A 15,844-nucleotide genomic window follows, 5' to 3' on the forward strand; every position below is an offset into this window, starting at 1 on the left:
AATAGTTTCACCAAGTTTCAGTGTACAAAAATGCATTGTATTTCTATACTTCAACAATTATTTGCATTCAATGTAACTTTAAAAATATTTAAAATAAAGCAAAAACACAGAACATCAAAACATTAATTTGTTAATAGTTGTGCAGAATTTAATGGAAAAATATTATACATCTTTACTGATATAGTTTTAAAGAGATCTACTATATCACGTATATGGATACAGAGACTCAGAACACAAACATATCAATTTTCCTTCAACACAATTCCAAATTCTTCCAAGTTTATTTTGTTTCATTTTGTAGATCTGGTTCTAAAATAAGGTATTTATTAGAATCCTTTCACTGAAATGGAGGAGCAAAGAATAACCAATATACTCTTGAAGAAAAATTACAAAATGGAACCTCTTCTGGATGTTTAGACTTATAAAAGTGAAATAATTAAGATAGTGTGGTATTAGAATAATATAATATAAAGAATATGGAAAACAAAAAGTATAGAAATAAATCCATACCCAAATGGAAATTTGATATTTATTATCAGTGGTATCACAGATCAGTAGAGAAAAACAAACCATTTAGTAAATATTACTGGTCAGTGGGTATTTATAAAGGAGAAAAAATGAAATTAGAGTCCTATCTCACATGACACCAAAAAAAATCTGCAACAAGTAGAAGATAGATCAAAATGTATGTAAAACCCTTAAACTTTTAGGATAAAGTATATAAGAATATTTTGTGATTTCAGAGTTGGGAAATACTTTGCTATTAAGAAACAGAAATGGAAATCTCTGAATTGGTTAGAGCACATTAACATTTAAGATGTCTATGCATCAAAAGGCACTGTATTTTTCCCCCAAAGAAACCTTTTATTTAATGAGCACAAAATTCAAAAGTACAACTTTAGGAATATAGTGATTCTTCCCACCATACCTGCCCTCCCACTCTCACTCCCACTCCATCTCCTCCTCCCTCCCCCATTCCCAGTCCCAGTCCCCATTCAGATTTATTTTCAATTAACTTTATACGCAGAAGATCAACTCTATATTCATTAAAGATTTCAGCAATTTTCACACACACACACACACACACACACAAAACTATTTGAGAACAAGTTTTACAGTTAATTCTCATAACTCATTGAGGACAGAGGTCCTGCTTGGGAAGTAAGTGCAAGTAACACTCTCATGTATGATGTCAGTGATCACCTGAGGCTCTTGAATGAGCTGCTAATGCTATGGAAGCCTTTTGAATCCACAAACTCCATCAGTATTTAGACGGGGCTATAAGTAAAGTAGAAATTCTCTCTTCCCTTCAGAGGAAAGTACATCCTTTGATGGCCACTTCTTTCCACTGGGGTCTCACTCACAGAGATCCTTCATGTAGGACATTTTTTTGCCACAGTATCTTGGTTTTCCATGCCTGAAAGGCTCTCATAGGCCAGACCAGAATGCCTTAAGGGCTGATTCTGAGGTCAGAGTGCTATTTAAAGTGTTTATCATTCTATGAGTCTGCAGTGTGGACTGCTTCCCACATTGGAACATTCTCTTAAAAGGCACTACTTGGGGATGGCACTGTGGCACAGCGGATTAAGGCCGTGGCTTGAAGCACCAGCATTGCATATGGGCGCTGGTTCTAGTCCTGGGTGCTCCTCTTCCGATCCAGCTCTCTGCTATTGTCTGGGATAGCAGTGGAAGATGGCCCAAGTCCTTGGGCTCCTGCACTCGCATAGGAGACCAGGAGGAAGCTCCTGGCTCCTGGCTTTGGATCAGCACAGCTCTGGCCATTGCGGCCATCTGGGGAGTGAGCCAGCGGATGGAAAACCTCTCTCTCTGTCTCTACCTCTCTCTGTAACTCTTTCAAATAAATAAAATAAATATTTAGAAAAAAAGGCACTATTTAAAAAAGAAGACATTCCACTAACTAGAGAAGACATTAACAATGCATATTGCCAACAATGACTTACCATAGAGTATGTATATATACACATGTAAGATGTCTACAAAACAATACAATAAAATCAAATAGCAATGAACATGAATAGCACCTAACAAAACAAGAAACACATGAAAAATGCACAATCTCACAAGCAATAAGGAAGTGCAAATATAAATGAAAATGAATGCTATTTCATACCAGTAATCTTAATAATGAGTGTAAGCTAAAAACAGATCAGCAGAAACTGACATATATTTGTGAGGCTATATCTTGGTGTAACTACTTTGTAGACCATGTGTTACATATGTGCACACAAGGGTATTATATGTGCTCATGCATGTACATATAAAGATATCATCTGGTATATCAATGAAAATCTGAAAACAATATTAACAAAAAGAATGGAGAAATAAGTTTTAGTATAGTCATACAGCAGAAAAAAATGAATGAACAGTAAGTGCAATGTGGTATCCTGGACTAGATTCTAAACATTATTGGCAAAACTGATGATATTCAAATAAAGCCCCAAGTTTAGTGAATTGCAAAATAGCTTTGATAATCTCTTAGTTTGAACAAAGTATTATTGTTGTGTTAACATTGGGGGAAGTTTGGGGAATGGTTTATTGGAACTCTCTGTGTTCTATAACTTTCCAAGAAGTATAAAGTTATTCCAAAGTGAAAGTTTATTAAAAAAGAAGAGAAGGAATGGATCTACTTGTGTCATGGATAAAGCTCATCAACATGATATTGAAAAAAAAAGTAAATTTCTGAAAATACTTATAGTATTTAATTAATTATATAAATTTTAAAGATTTCAGTATGCTAGGTTTTATTTCATTGTAAATATGTATGTAGTATTGTTGTACCTGAAGCGTCCAATTCCCACCAATTAAGACCACCAGGAGCTGAGGCTGATGCAAGTGCAAGAGTTTATTTCAAACTCAAGTTTGGACCGACGTCCGCACCAGGCATAGCTGGGCTGGATCGGTGGCCCCTACAGTAAGGTCGTTAGGGTTTTTATACAGTTAAACAAACAAGTTCGGCTGTACAGCATCTGATAGGCTTATATTTTAAATTTATACTTGTCATTTTATGATTGGCTGAAGTTTAGGGTCTGAGCTGCTAGGGTGTACGTGCCAAACTGCAGGGTTTGGGGATGTTATCAATATCCTTAACTGTCTGAAAAGACACCTAGAATTTTGCGTATTTCCCTGCTATTTGTTAATTGGCTGTTGCTAGGAGAGTTTATCATAAGGTGAGTTTTATTTTCTTTTTTTAGGAGCTTTTGGCTTAGGGTTCAGGGCTTGGTCAGGCCTGAGTTACAAGATGGAGGCCTAGTCTAAAATAGCTGCACCTTGATCCAGGCTCGGGTCTCTCAGTATAATTTAAAACATATGTGTGGATTATAAACATGATAAAGACTGGATTAATTGCTGGTTGATCATACTGACATATGATTAGGAATGTTAACAACAGGATTTAAATTTTATAGCCATATGCCAATAGTGACATTTCATTCAATGATGGACTGCATATATATTGGTGGTTCCATAACATTATATTATCTAATGATGTCATAAGCTGGACCAGTTCCGGCTGTACTGGCCATTTAGGTAGTGAACCAGAGGATGCAAGACCGCTATCTCTCTGCTTCTGTAACTCTGCCTTTCAAATAAATAAATAAATCTAAAAAAAAAATAGAATGTGTATCAAATAATTTCACTGCGCACCTTGAATATATACAAGTTTTGTCAGTTACACTAAATAAAACTGGGGGGAAAATCCCAAGTCTTTCCAGACTTTGTGGTGACAAACAAAATAAAACACAACCTCAGGAAAAAAAACTTTGAGTTCTTATAGTCACTGTGCTTATAATCTAATAAAAACCATCTTACAAATAATTCTGATTATTTCTCTTTAGATGTGAGATATTCTTACCGCACTTAAATAAATAAATTAGTGGTGGTGTCCCTGTAAGCAGAAGGGGAGATGTTCAGGCAAGTGTGCTGGCAGCTTGGGGACATCCATCTTGCCCAGAGAATACCGGCATTAATGTGCTCTCAGCCATTATGGCTGAACACGCTCTTTTGAGGATTATTCTAAACAAAAAAACCATGTAAATGTAGCTGTTTCTTGTGCTGAGAGAAGAACACTCATTTTCTTATATAAAATGCTCTGATTTCTTAGGGAATTTTTGGAAAATTTTGATTTATTTTTATTTTCAATTTGTTCTTCCATTTGTACTAAGGCTCCACCTAGGGCCCTTTTCTATAATTACATTCAAATTCATTAAAGCAAATTGCCTTCTTTATGACAGCAGTATGTAAAGCAGTTATGCAAATGAGGGAGGGCTTGAGTCTTTGTTCCCCCTCCCCCAACAGAATGTGTCTAAGGCATGGAAGTTAGATTTGGTCACTCCCAGGAACTGAACCCAAAGCAGAAACTACCACGGGCTGTTTGCCAGGCAAGGATGTGGTTGAAATCTTTTCTCTGGCCTTGGAACATTGCCCTGCAGGAATGAAACCAGGTAACCTTTGTAACAGGTGGTCCAGTTCAGGCAGGGGCGATCAAGTGGAAAAACAATGACCTCCTTGTGCACTACAGGAAACTGCTAGCCAGCCAGAAAAGGTGAGAGAGACTTAAGTCAGATGGAGGTGGAGGATGATCAAAGGGCAGACCTAAAGAACTGGATTTAGAAGTTACAATACAGCATTTTAAACTTTGCTATCTTGTCTACTTTTACATTTCTGGCTGTTAGTGGGATTTGGGGCATTTTCCTCCTAGTCTAATGGGTGATTTGTTTTCTGATTCTGCTCTCCAGCAGGGTGTAATGCAGAATGATCTGAGCTAGCACCCCAGAGTGTTTTGACTCACACCTGCCATCTGTCTGCTTAGTCACCATGTAGCCATCCTTCCCCTAAGTGATGATTTTTATTTGATAGAAGAATTGGCAGGCAACAGTTGTTGTGTTAGGAGATTGCTGGATTTACAGTTTTCTTTAGTCTTAGGATGATGGCAGCATGGCACATTAATGTTTCAGATATTTACTTGGCTTTTTCTTGGAACTGCCATATGTTCATAAAGATACTTAGTAGGGAGAGCTTTTAAAAAAAAAGGTGAGGGAGAAGGATTATTCTTTAAACATTTTTTGAAACTGTAGACATGTAGACTATTACCATTCAGCGCAAAATAAAGTAGAAATCTCCCACTTCATTCATAATCTCAGCCTTCAATGTCAGCAAAACTTCCCTGATTTTCTGCATGCTCTCCCTGATAGTTCATTGTGTACAGTTTGGTTGTAAATTTTCTATAAAGGACAACAGAGTTGTAAAGAGTGAATGCTCTATGCAAAGTCATTGGAACCATGTAAACATTGTTTCCAGCAGTGATTGTAGGTAGCATCAGAGCAATTCAGGTAAACAAACATAGAATAATACACAGAATACAAACCAGAAGCCCAGTTATTTAGCTCAACACCTATTGCATGTATTAACAACAATTTCATTTTGAGTTATTTTGTATGTGCTAAGAATATAAAAATGACATATATATATAAATAAGAATAGAAAAACTAATCTGCTTAAACCCACCACTCAGCTTGAGGATAAAAATTCTTACTACAGTAAAATTCTCACCACAATAAAATAAAATTTTTAAAAAGTTTATAAATTAAAAACCAAAGGAAATTAAAGGAGCCCTGAGATATTTTAGAAGACCCTTTCTGTGCATCCCACCTAGCATCACCATCCCTCTCTGCTTCCTCGATCTTTGCTTCCTAGGCAACCATTATCTTCAATTATGGGTTGTCATTCCTTTATTTTTCATTATAATTTTAATGTACATTTTCCTAAATAATGCATTTGTAGTTTTGAATTTTGTATAAATGGAACTGCACTCTATGTATTCTACTCCTGTCTTTCTATGTCTGAGAGATTCATTCATGTGGACACCGGGAGCTAGCGTCCATTTGCTTTCATTTCTGTGTGTTACACTTCCCACTGTATGGACAGCCCATACCTTATTTATCCAGTCTCCTGTCAATGGTCCTTTGTGCTGGTTTTAGTTTTTACTGCTACAAACAACGGTACGATGAATATTTTGCTGTTTCTTGCTACACATACGTGAGGGTTTCTGAAGTCAATTGTACCTATGAGCGGAATTGCTGGGTATCAGGTGGGTTACTAGTTCATACCAAATGACTCTCAACAGGGTTTGGACAAATTTGTCCTCTCAGCATTACATGAGAGCTCCTGTTGTCCCTCATCCTCACAAACACATTGACCTGTCATGTTTAAAATTTTGGTCAATGATTTAGATATAAGATGGTATGTTGTCTTTCTGCTGATTATTAGTGAGGTTGGACATCTTTTTAGATGCATATGTTACCAGTCATTAGTTTTTTTCCCTCTTTTGTGGAGTGCATATCCATGTTCTTTACCCATTTTTCTATTGCTTATGTGTCTTTTTTTTTCTGGATATTAAAAAACAGATTTATTAATTTGAAAGGCAGAGAGATGGGGAGGAGAGAGAAATAGAGATCTTCCCATCACTGGCTCACTCCCCAAATGGCTGCAACAGCCAAGGTTAGGCCAGGCTAAAGCCAGGAGCCAGGAGCCAGGAACTCCATCTGGGTTTCCCATGTGGGTGGCATAAATTTAAGCACTTGAGCCATTAGCCACTCCCTCTAAGGCACACCAGCAGGGAGCTGGATTGGAAGCAGAGTAGCCAAGATTCAAACCAGCACTCTGATATGGACTATGGGGTATATCAAGAGGAAGCTTAACTGCACCATGATGCCCACCCCACATGGAGATTTTTAAATACATGAACTACTAGTCTTTTAACTAATATTGTCAGAAATTCTGGTTTGTGGTTTGTGTTTTTTTATGGTATCTTTGAATAACCAAATTCTTAGTTTGATGTAATTGCATTTATACATCTTTTACTTTATGGGTTCTGCCTCTATTTTGCCTTCAATCCTTTTACAATGTACCAATGTACAGTTGCAAAGGCAATGCATGTTTGCATGTTTTCTTTAGGAAGTTTAAAAAACTGTGGGTATTCAGTCTGACAGGAATTTGTTTTTTGGTTATGATATGGCTCCATATAGAAAACTGGTTATCCAGATGTTGTTTACTAAATTGCCAATTCCTTCCACACCACTCTAAAATGGCAAGCTCTGACTTCTTTCATGTACGTGAGTCTGTCTCTGAGGTTCCTGGTTTTGTTTCTTTTTTTCTTTTTCTTTTCTTTTTTTTTTTTTTTTTTTTTGACAGGCAGAGTGGACAGTGAGAGAGAGAGACAGAGAGAGAAAGGTCTTCCTTTGCCGTTGGTTCACCCTCCAATGGCCGATCCGAAGGCAGGAGCCAGGTGCTTCTCCTGGTCTCCCATGGGGTGCGGGGCCCAAGCACTTGGGCCATCCTCCACTGCACTCCCTGGCCACAGCAGAGAGCTGGCCTGGAAGAGGGGCAACCAGGACAGAATCCAGTGCCCCGACCGGGACTAGAACCCAGTGTGCCGGTGCCGCAAGGCGGAGGATTAGCCTAGTGAGCCACGGCGCCGGCCTCTGGTTTTGTTTCATTGTTGTATTTACCTATCCCTGTCCCAGTAACACCCTTGTGAAACTTAAAGTAACCCTGGAAACATGGTGGACAATTTTCTGCACTCTCAACTCCACTTTTCTTCAGCAGTGTATTGGCCATTTTCTTTTCCCCTTGGCTATATTTATATTCTTAGTTTTTTCTTTTTTGTATGAACTTTGCAATTAGCTTATCAGATTCCACAAAAACAGCTTAAGCTTTTACTATAGATTAGCTTTCTTTCATTATAATTTTTTGTAACATAGGCTAACTACACAAATAAGTGTCAAATTAAGAGTGCTAAGAAGGGCCGGCGCCGCGGCTCACTAGGCTAATCCTCCGCCTTGTGGCGCTGGCACATCGGGTTCTAGTCCCGGTCGGGGCACCGGATTCTGTCCCGGTTGCCCCTCTTCCAGGCCAGCTCTCTGCTGTGGCCAGGGAGTGCAGTGGAGGATGGCCCAGGTGCTTGGGCCCTGCACCCCATGGGAGACCAGGATAAGTACCTGGCTCCTGCCATCGGATCAGCACAGTGCGCCGGCCACAGCGCGCCAGCCGCAGCGGCCATTGGAGGGTGAACCAACGGCAAAGGAAGACCTTTCTCTCTCTCTCTCATTGTCCACTCTGCCTGTCCAAAAAAAAAAAAAAAAAAAAAAAAAAGTGCTAAGGAGTTAAGAAATAAGTTAACTCAAAAATTTAAGTAGTGAGATCTCATTTTGTTTAAAAAACATGAAACATTAGGTAAAATATTTATTTATTTGAAAGTTATGGTTATGGTGAAAAAGTTTGGTTCACTCCCCAAATGGCCACAACACCTGGGTTTGGGTCAGTTCAAAGCCAGGAGCCAGGAACTTCATCCAGGTCTCCCATGTGGGTGCAGAGGCCCACGCACTTGGGCCATCATCTGCTTTCTCAGGCACATTAGCAGCAGTCTGGATCAGAAATGGAGCAGCCAGGACTCAAGCTGGGGCCCATATAGGATGCTAGCATCACAGGCAAGCGCCTTATGCCACTACAGCACAGTGATGGTGGTGGTGGGTGGCACCTTAATCCATTTCTGATTCCAGCTTGCTAATGTACACCATGGGAGGTAGCAGGTGATGGCTCAAGTACTTGGGTACTCACCATGCACACAGGAGACCTGGAGTTCTTGGCTCCTGGCTTCAACCTGGCCCTGCCCTGGTTTTTGGACTAATGAATGGAAAATCTCTCTCTCTTTTCCTGTCTTTCAAATAAAATACAAATAAAAATTAATAATTTAAAATAGAAAATATGTAAATGCAGTGAAATATTGTTTCAAATTCTAAGGATTTATAATTCATTATAAGAACAATTGACAAATAATAAAAATCCAAATTTTGTAGCTCTGACTATGAGCTATTGTGAAACAAGAATCAAGTCAAGGAAAGAAGAACAAAAACTGAAGAGATTCAGAGAAAATTCATATCAAGTAAGTAGAATTTTTTTTTAAAAAGTAAGAAGGAAAGGAAGAGAAAAATCTGGTAATACTAGTTATTCAATAAGTATTTACAAATTGAGAGACCTTGAGGATTACTTGGACAAGTAGTTACAGAAGGTATGTATGGTGATTCAATGGGAAGTTCATTTAGTAAGTGAGGTAGAGAGCAGAATCAATCAAGGAGACATTGAGCCACAAGGTAGCTGACTAAATTAGCTTTTTAAAAAAAGATTTATTTATCCATTTGAAAGGCAGAGTTATATATAGAGACAGAGAGATCTTCCATCTGCTAATTCACTCCCCAAATGGCCACAACAGCCAGGGCTGGGCCAAGCCAAACCCAGGAGCCTGGAACTCCATCTGTATCTCCTACATTGGCGTCAGGGGCCCAGGTACCTGGGCCACATTCTGCTATTTCCCCAGGAGCATTAGTGGGAAGCTGGGTCAGAAAAGGAGTGGCTAGCAGCCAAACCAGTACCCATATGGGATGCTGGTGTCACAGGTGGAGGCTTAACCCCCTGCATCATAATGCCAGTCCCAGTTAGTTTTAAGAAGGTCTGAGAAAAGTATCATGACATTATGAAAAGAACAAAATTTGACAAATTAAATATATATATATAAAGGAAGCAATAAAATGAGTAACACATTAAATCCCTAAAAATGCATTATCATGTTAGAACTAGTATATAGTAAGAAATGAGAAAAGTCAAAAAGATTGTTTCACATTTTCTCACCTGTGACACATTAAGAAAGATTATACTATTGATTTCTTCCAATCTCATCCCCTGCCCAAACCTACACATTAACAAAAATTAAGGAAGTTGGAAAGACTTTCTGGCAGCTTTGAGGGGTGCTACAATTAGAATGTGTCCCCTCCAAAATTCAAATATTAACATTTAATGGCCAGTGTAGTCGTATTAAGAGTTTAGATCTTCAAGAGGAGGCTAGGTCATAAGGGCTTCTCCCTTTTGAATGGCATTAAGTCCTCTATAAAAGAGACTTCACACAGTGTTCAGTTCACTTGCCCTTCTGCCTTCTGCCAAGTGAGGACACAGCACTCCTTTCCGTCAGAGGACACAACCCTCATCAGACACGTGGAATTGCTGGTCCTTGACCTTCCCAGCCTCCAGAATGGTGAGAAACAGATTTGTCTTCTTAATAAATTGCTTAGTTTCAAGTGTTTTGTTGCAGCAGCACAAAATTGCCGAAGACTAAGAGAAAGACATGAGTAATATTTTTGTTATGTACATAACAACTTTGGGACAACAGAAAAATATAATGGAAGCATGAGATGAGAATACAGTTGAGATATTAAGCAAGTTTTTAAGAGCTAAAATTATAACGGTGGTCTCAGGCACAAGTTTAAATAAGGCTGTGTTTGGATGGGATACCTCTGAGTATAACGACAGGTCCTTTAAGGGCTGCTGTTCCATTCAAGGGGTTTAATGCATGAATTCAATTTAGTTCCAACCTCAAATATTTGAGGATCAACAATAAGCAAGGTATTGCTCCTCAGAAGTCCCCGTATGCATGAAAAGCAGAATCTGGGGGCTCCGAGATGCTGTCAGGAAGTAACTCACTCTTAGGGAGAAGAGTATTGAACACAGGTTCTGGGATGAAAGCCATCGGTTCCATCCTTCCTTTCCTTCCATCCTCCTTACCTGAAAACTCGCCTTGGTATACCACTCTCCTACAATGCTAACTACAGGAGTGTGATGGGAACCTGCCAGTTCTGCAAAGCACATTGTATTCATCTGTATCTAAAATAAGCCCTTGCAGGGAAAAGCACATGTTATGATGAGCTGGACAGAAGGAAATTAGCTGCAGCCATATGAGGACTATTTTATGGGTACCAGAGAGATACCCACCTAGAGACTCCAATAACTAGTTGGGGGAAATTTAGAGGGGAGTTGGGCATTTAACCTCGCAGTTATGATGTTGATTAAAATGTGTGCATTCCTTTTCAGATGCCTAGTTTCTAGTCCTGGCTGCACTCCCAATTCTACCTTTCTGCTAATATGCACCTTGACTAATAGCAAGCAATCACCCAAGTAATTGGGTTCCTGCCACCCATGCAGGAGACCTGGGTTGAATTCCTGGTTCCGGTTAGGTGGTCTTGGCCCAGTGCTGTTGTGAGTATTTGGGGACTGAACCAGCAAATGGGTGCTCTCTCTCTTTTTCTCTTTCTCTCTCTCTCTCTGACTCTAAAATGGATAAAATAAAATTTAAAAGTTTTTCTTATTTACTTGAAAGGCAGAGTTACACAGAGAGAGAAGGGGAGGCAGACAGAGAGAGGTCTTCCATCCGATGATTCACTCCCCAGTTGGCTGCAACAGCCGGAGCTGTGCCAATTCAAAGCCAGGAGCCAGGAGCTTCTGGGTCTCCCAAGTGGGTGCAGGGGCCCAAGGACTTGGGCCTTCGTCTACTGCTTTCCCAGGCCGTAGCAGAGAGCTGGATCGGAAGTAGAGCAGCTGGGACCCAAACTGGCGCCCATATGGGATGCTGGCAATGCAGGCGGTGGTTTTACCCACTATGCCACAACGCCAGCCTCAATAAAAATAAATTTTAAAAAGAAAGAAATTTAGAGATGAAGAGAAAGAATATTAAATTTCTCACATTTCTGCTGTACCAATGAGTCTCACTCAGTTGGGGACAATGCCATACCCAGAGTGTATTTGTAAATATGTATAGGCATTTTTGCTTATGACAAGGATCATGGAGCCCTACGGGCATTTAATGTACGGGGACAAGTGTGATAAGTTAGTGCAATGCTCAGAACAATCCCATACAAGCAATTATCTTTCTGCCTCACATAATGAATAGCAGCTCTATGGAGGGACTGTGCATTATAACAATACCAAATAATATGATAAGCTGGGAGGCTGTGCTCTGATTCTTTCTTCCACAACATTTAAGATGGTTGTTAAATCACAAGACATCAGTTCTATTTGCTGAACATTAATTTTCTAATAAAACATCAGGACAGAAATAATAAAAGTCGATTTTCAAATGCCAAGTAAGCAAGGAGGTGGAGCCGAGATGGCAGCAGAGCAAGCTGCCCCAGTGATCAGCTCCCTGTAGAGACACCATTTGAACAGCCACACAACACACTAAGTTTCCTTCACAAAGCCACGGAAGTCAAGGCCAGTGCCCATGGGCAGAGCCTCAGGAGTGAGACAGACTTGTTTTGGTGTGTATCACACCAGCCTCTCATAGGGTGCATCTCCATGATTTCACAGAACCTAGTGACTCTGAAACCCAGATGTGACCCATCTAGGACCTGCTAGAGTACAACATTAGGCAGACAGCCAAGGTACCACAAGACTGCTTTGGGACTCTGTCAGGCTGGTAAACCTAGCACTGAGCAGATTCTAACAATTCCTGTCTCCAGGCCATTGCCTGCAGACAGAGCCTCTGGACCTGCTTAGTGCCCAGAAGAGTTCATAGTCCTGGTTGAATAGCCTAATATCACAGCCAGTGTCATCAGTGGTGCCTGCTAGGAGCAGCAGTAACTCAGCTCAGTAGCAGATAGGCCATGGCAGGCTTGGCATCACTACTCCCAGGCTTCACCGCTCCTGGTGGGCTGTGGGCTCCGGATGCGGTCTAGCATCATGACATTGGTAGACACTGGACAAGGAGCCTTGGCCAACCACAGTTCCAGGAAGAGGCTTCTAGGGATGAACTACACCTTTTTAGGCACATTTGCAGTTCACGCCAAACAATACAACCACTGCAGATTTGGGACAAATTTGAGTTTGGGGAGTATTGTAGGACTGAATCATTTGAAATCATGTTAACAGTGGATGTGGGGCAAAGCTCAGTATAGGATGCTACCTAGGGCTGAAATTGTAGAAGCATCCATAGGCTAAAGAAAAACAGGCTGCTTAGAATTTCTAGAACAGTCACAGATAAAGCCAGATTACTAAAACCAATCTTTAAATGTACAGTTGATGTTGTGTACACACACACACACACACACACACACACACAGAGTTAAGAACTTTCAGGGAACTATGACCTCACATAAAGAGGAAAATAAGACCCAGAAGCTAACTACCTAGAACCTGAAGTTTCCAAATGCTCAAAGATGTCAAAATAGCTGTTTTAAGGAAATTCAGTGAAATTCATGAAAACAAAGAGAAATAATTCAACATTCTAACAGAGAGCTTTTATAGAGGAATGGAATTAAACAAAACCAAGCAGAACATTATGCTGAGTGAAATAAGCCAATGCCAAAGGGACAAATATCACTTGTTCTCCCTGATAGGTGACAACTAACTGAGCACCAAAAAGGAAACCTGTTAAAGTGAAATGAACACTACGAGAAACGGTGACTTGATCCGCCCTCACCCTGACTGTTGATGAGCAAGTTAATATGTTATCCCTCTTTGTATTGTTTTTGTTTGTTCTACTTAATACTTTTGGTTGAATACTGTAATCAATACACAATTCTTCTTAAGTGCTGAAACTTAACTGAAAAGTGATCACTGTTAAATGTAAGAGTGGGAATAAGAGAGGGAAGAGATGTGCAATTTGGGACATGCTCAAGCTGACTTACCTCAAACGGTAGAGTTAGAAACATACCAGGGGATTCCAATTCAATCCCATCGAGGTGGCATGTACCAATGCCATCTCACTAGTCCCAGTGATCAATTTCTGTTCACAATTGATCATAATGATAGGACTAAGAACCAAAGGGACCACATAAACATGACTAGTGTCTGCAAATACTAGCTGATAGAATAAAAAAGGGAGAGAACGATCCAACATGGGAAGTGAGATACACAACAGACCCATAGAATGGCAGATGTCCTAAACAACACTCTGGCCTCAGAATCAGCCCTTAAGGCATGCGGATCCTGCTGAAAAGCCCATGAGAGTATTTCAGGCATGGAAAGCCAAGACACTCTGGGGGAAAAAAAAAAACCCTAAATGAAAGATCTCCGCCAGTGAGATCCCAGTGGAAAGAACGGGTCATCAAAGAAGGAGGGACCTTTCTCTGAAGGGAGGAGAGAACTTCCACTTTGACCATGGCCTTGTCTAAATATGATCAGAGTCAGTGAACTCAGGGGGCTTCCATAGCCTTGGCAGCTCATGACAAGAGCCTATTGTGATTACTGAGGCCATAAACAAGAGTGTCAATTTGTTAAGTCAACAACAGGAGTCACTGTGCACTTATTCCTCATGTAGGATCTCTGTCCTTAGTGTGCTGTACATTGAGATTTAATGCTATAACTAGTACTCAAAGAGTATTTTTCACTTGATGTTTCTGTGTGGGAGCAAACTGTTGAAATCTTTACTTAATATATACTAAATCAATCTTCTGTATATAAAGAGAATCGAAAATGAATCTTGATGTGAATGGAAGGGGAGAGGGAGTGGGAAAGGGGTGGGTTGCGGGTGGGAGGGACGTTATGGGGGGGAAGCCATTGTAATCCATATTCTGTACTTTAGAAATTTATATTCATTAAATAAAAGTTAAAAAACAAAAAAACAAAAACAAACAAAAAAAACAAGCAGAAAATTTTCAACTAAAAGCTCACTAATCAAAATTAAAAACACAGTAGAAGGTATCAATAGTAAAATAGATCAAACAGAAAAAAGAATAAGTAAGCTCCAACACAGGCTATTTGAAAATCCACTTGGAGGAGAATAAAGAAAAAGGAACAGGAAAGCTTATGGGAAATATGAGATAAAATGAAAAGAGGAAATATCAGAGTTATTGGGGTTCAAGAGGGACTTTCAAATGCCAAAGGGGTAGGATGTATATTCAAAGGATAATGACAGAAAATTTCTCAAACCAAGAGAAAGATCAACTATCTAGGAAGGAAGGTCAAAGCACATTTGATTCAACACAACAAATTCTACCCCATGATATATTATAGTCATGATCTCCAGGGTTACAGATTCCCAAAGTTACAAGAGAAAAGAACCCAATAAAGGGGTGCCATTAGCTTACTGCAGACTTCTTAACAGAAACTTTATAGGCCAGGATGGACTGGGTGAGACTTTCACAGTACTGAAGGGACAAAACTGCCAACCAAGAATACTATATCAAGCAAAGGTATTCTCCAGACATGAGGGAGGGATAGACATTCTCAAGGGGTCAGCTCTGTGGTGTAGTAGGCTAAGCCTCCGCCTGCAGTGCCAGCATCCCATATCGTTGCCTGTTAGTGTCCCAGGTGCTCCTCTTCCAATCCAGCTCTCTGCTCTGGCCTGGGAAAGAAGTAGAAGATGGTCCAAGTGATTGGGCCCCTGCACCTATGTGGGAGACCTGGAACAAGCTCCTGGCTCCTGATTCCTGGCTTCAGATTGACTCAGCTCTGGGCTTGTGGCCATCTGGGGAGTGAACCAGTGGATGGAAAACCTCTCTCTCTGTCTCTCCCCCTCTCTCCTTGTAACTCTATTTTTCTACTGTTGAAATCTATTTCTTCCTTATTCTCCTGCCAGGGGAAATTCTGTTTTGTAATCTAAATGGCAATTTTTAGGATACAAAAAAAAAAAAAAAAAAAAAAAAAAAAAAAAAAAAAGAGAGAGAGAGAAAAGGTTATCTAGAAAAAAAGGAGGAGCTAAGCCAGAAGCAGCAGGAGATGCAGCAGGAGACCATTATGGGTCAGATATCAAAGACACAGTCCACCTTTAACAGCACAAACTTTGGGTCACCATATTTCTACTCTATTATAATTACAAAAGTAGAAAGCATACTCTAGCCCTTCATACATAATGTATCATTCTATCACCCACCTTGAATTTTAAAAGTATTCAGTCCAGTGAAACTCTTATGATTTTTGAGAATACTTATAAATGAACATATACATATTATTTTGTTGAATAACTCATTGTACATTAGAAGGCTGGTCTTGTCGGAAGAAGTTA

At 39.9% G+C, this 15,844-nt stretch overlaps 1 long non-coding RNA gene across 1 annotated transcript in view; it reads left to right on the forward strand.

Annotated features, from left to right (window-relative positions):
* The window catches only part of LOC149126580 (uncharacterized), a 486,087-nt gene extending 472,738 nt beyond the window's left edge, over positions 1-13,349 (forward strand). Inside the window, exon 3 of the long non-coding RNA XR_016233910.1 lies at positions 13,236-13,349. This is a non-coding gene — a long non-coding RNA (uncharacterized LOC149126580). The remainder of the gene's footprint in view (positions 1-13,235) is intronic.
* The last annotated feature ends 2,495 nt before the right edge of the window (positions 13,350-15,844 follow it).

This window comes from Oryctolagus cuniculus, chromosome 5 (genome assembly GCF_051225735.1).
Source record: "Oryctolagus cuniculus isolate XC-2025 breed Fujian yellow rabbit chromosome 5, ASM5122573v1, whole genome shotgun sequence".
NCBI classification, from domain to species: Eukaryota; Metazoa; Chordata; class Mammalia; order Lagomorpha; family Leporidae; genus Oryctolagus; species Oryctolagus cuniculus.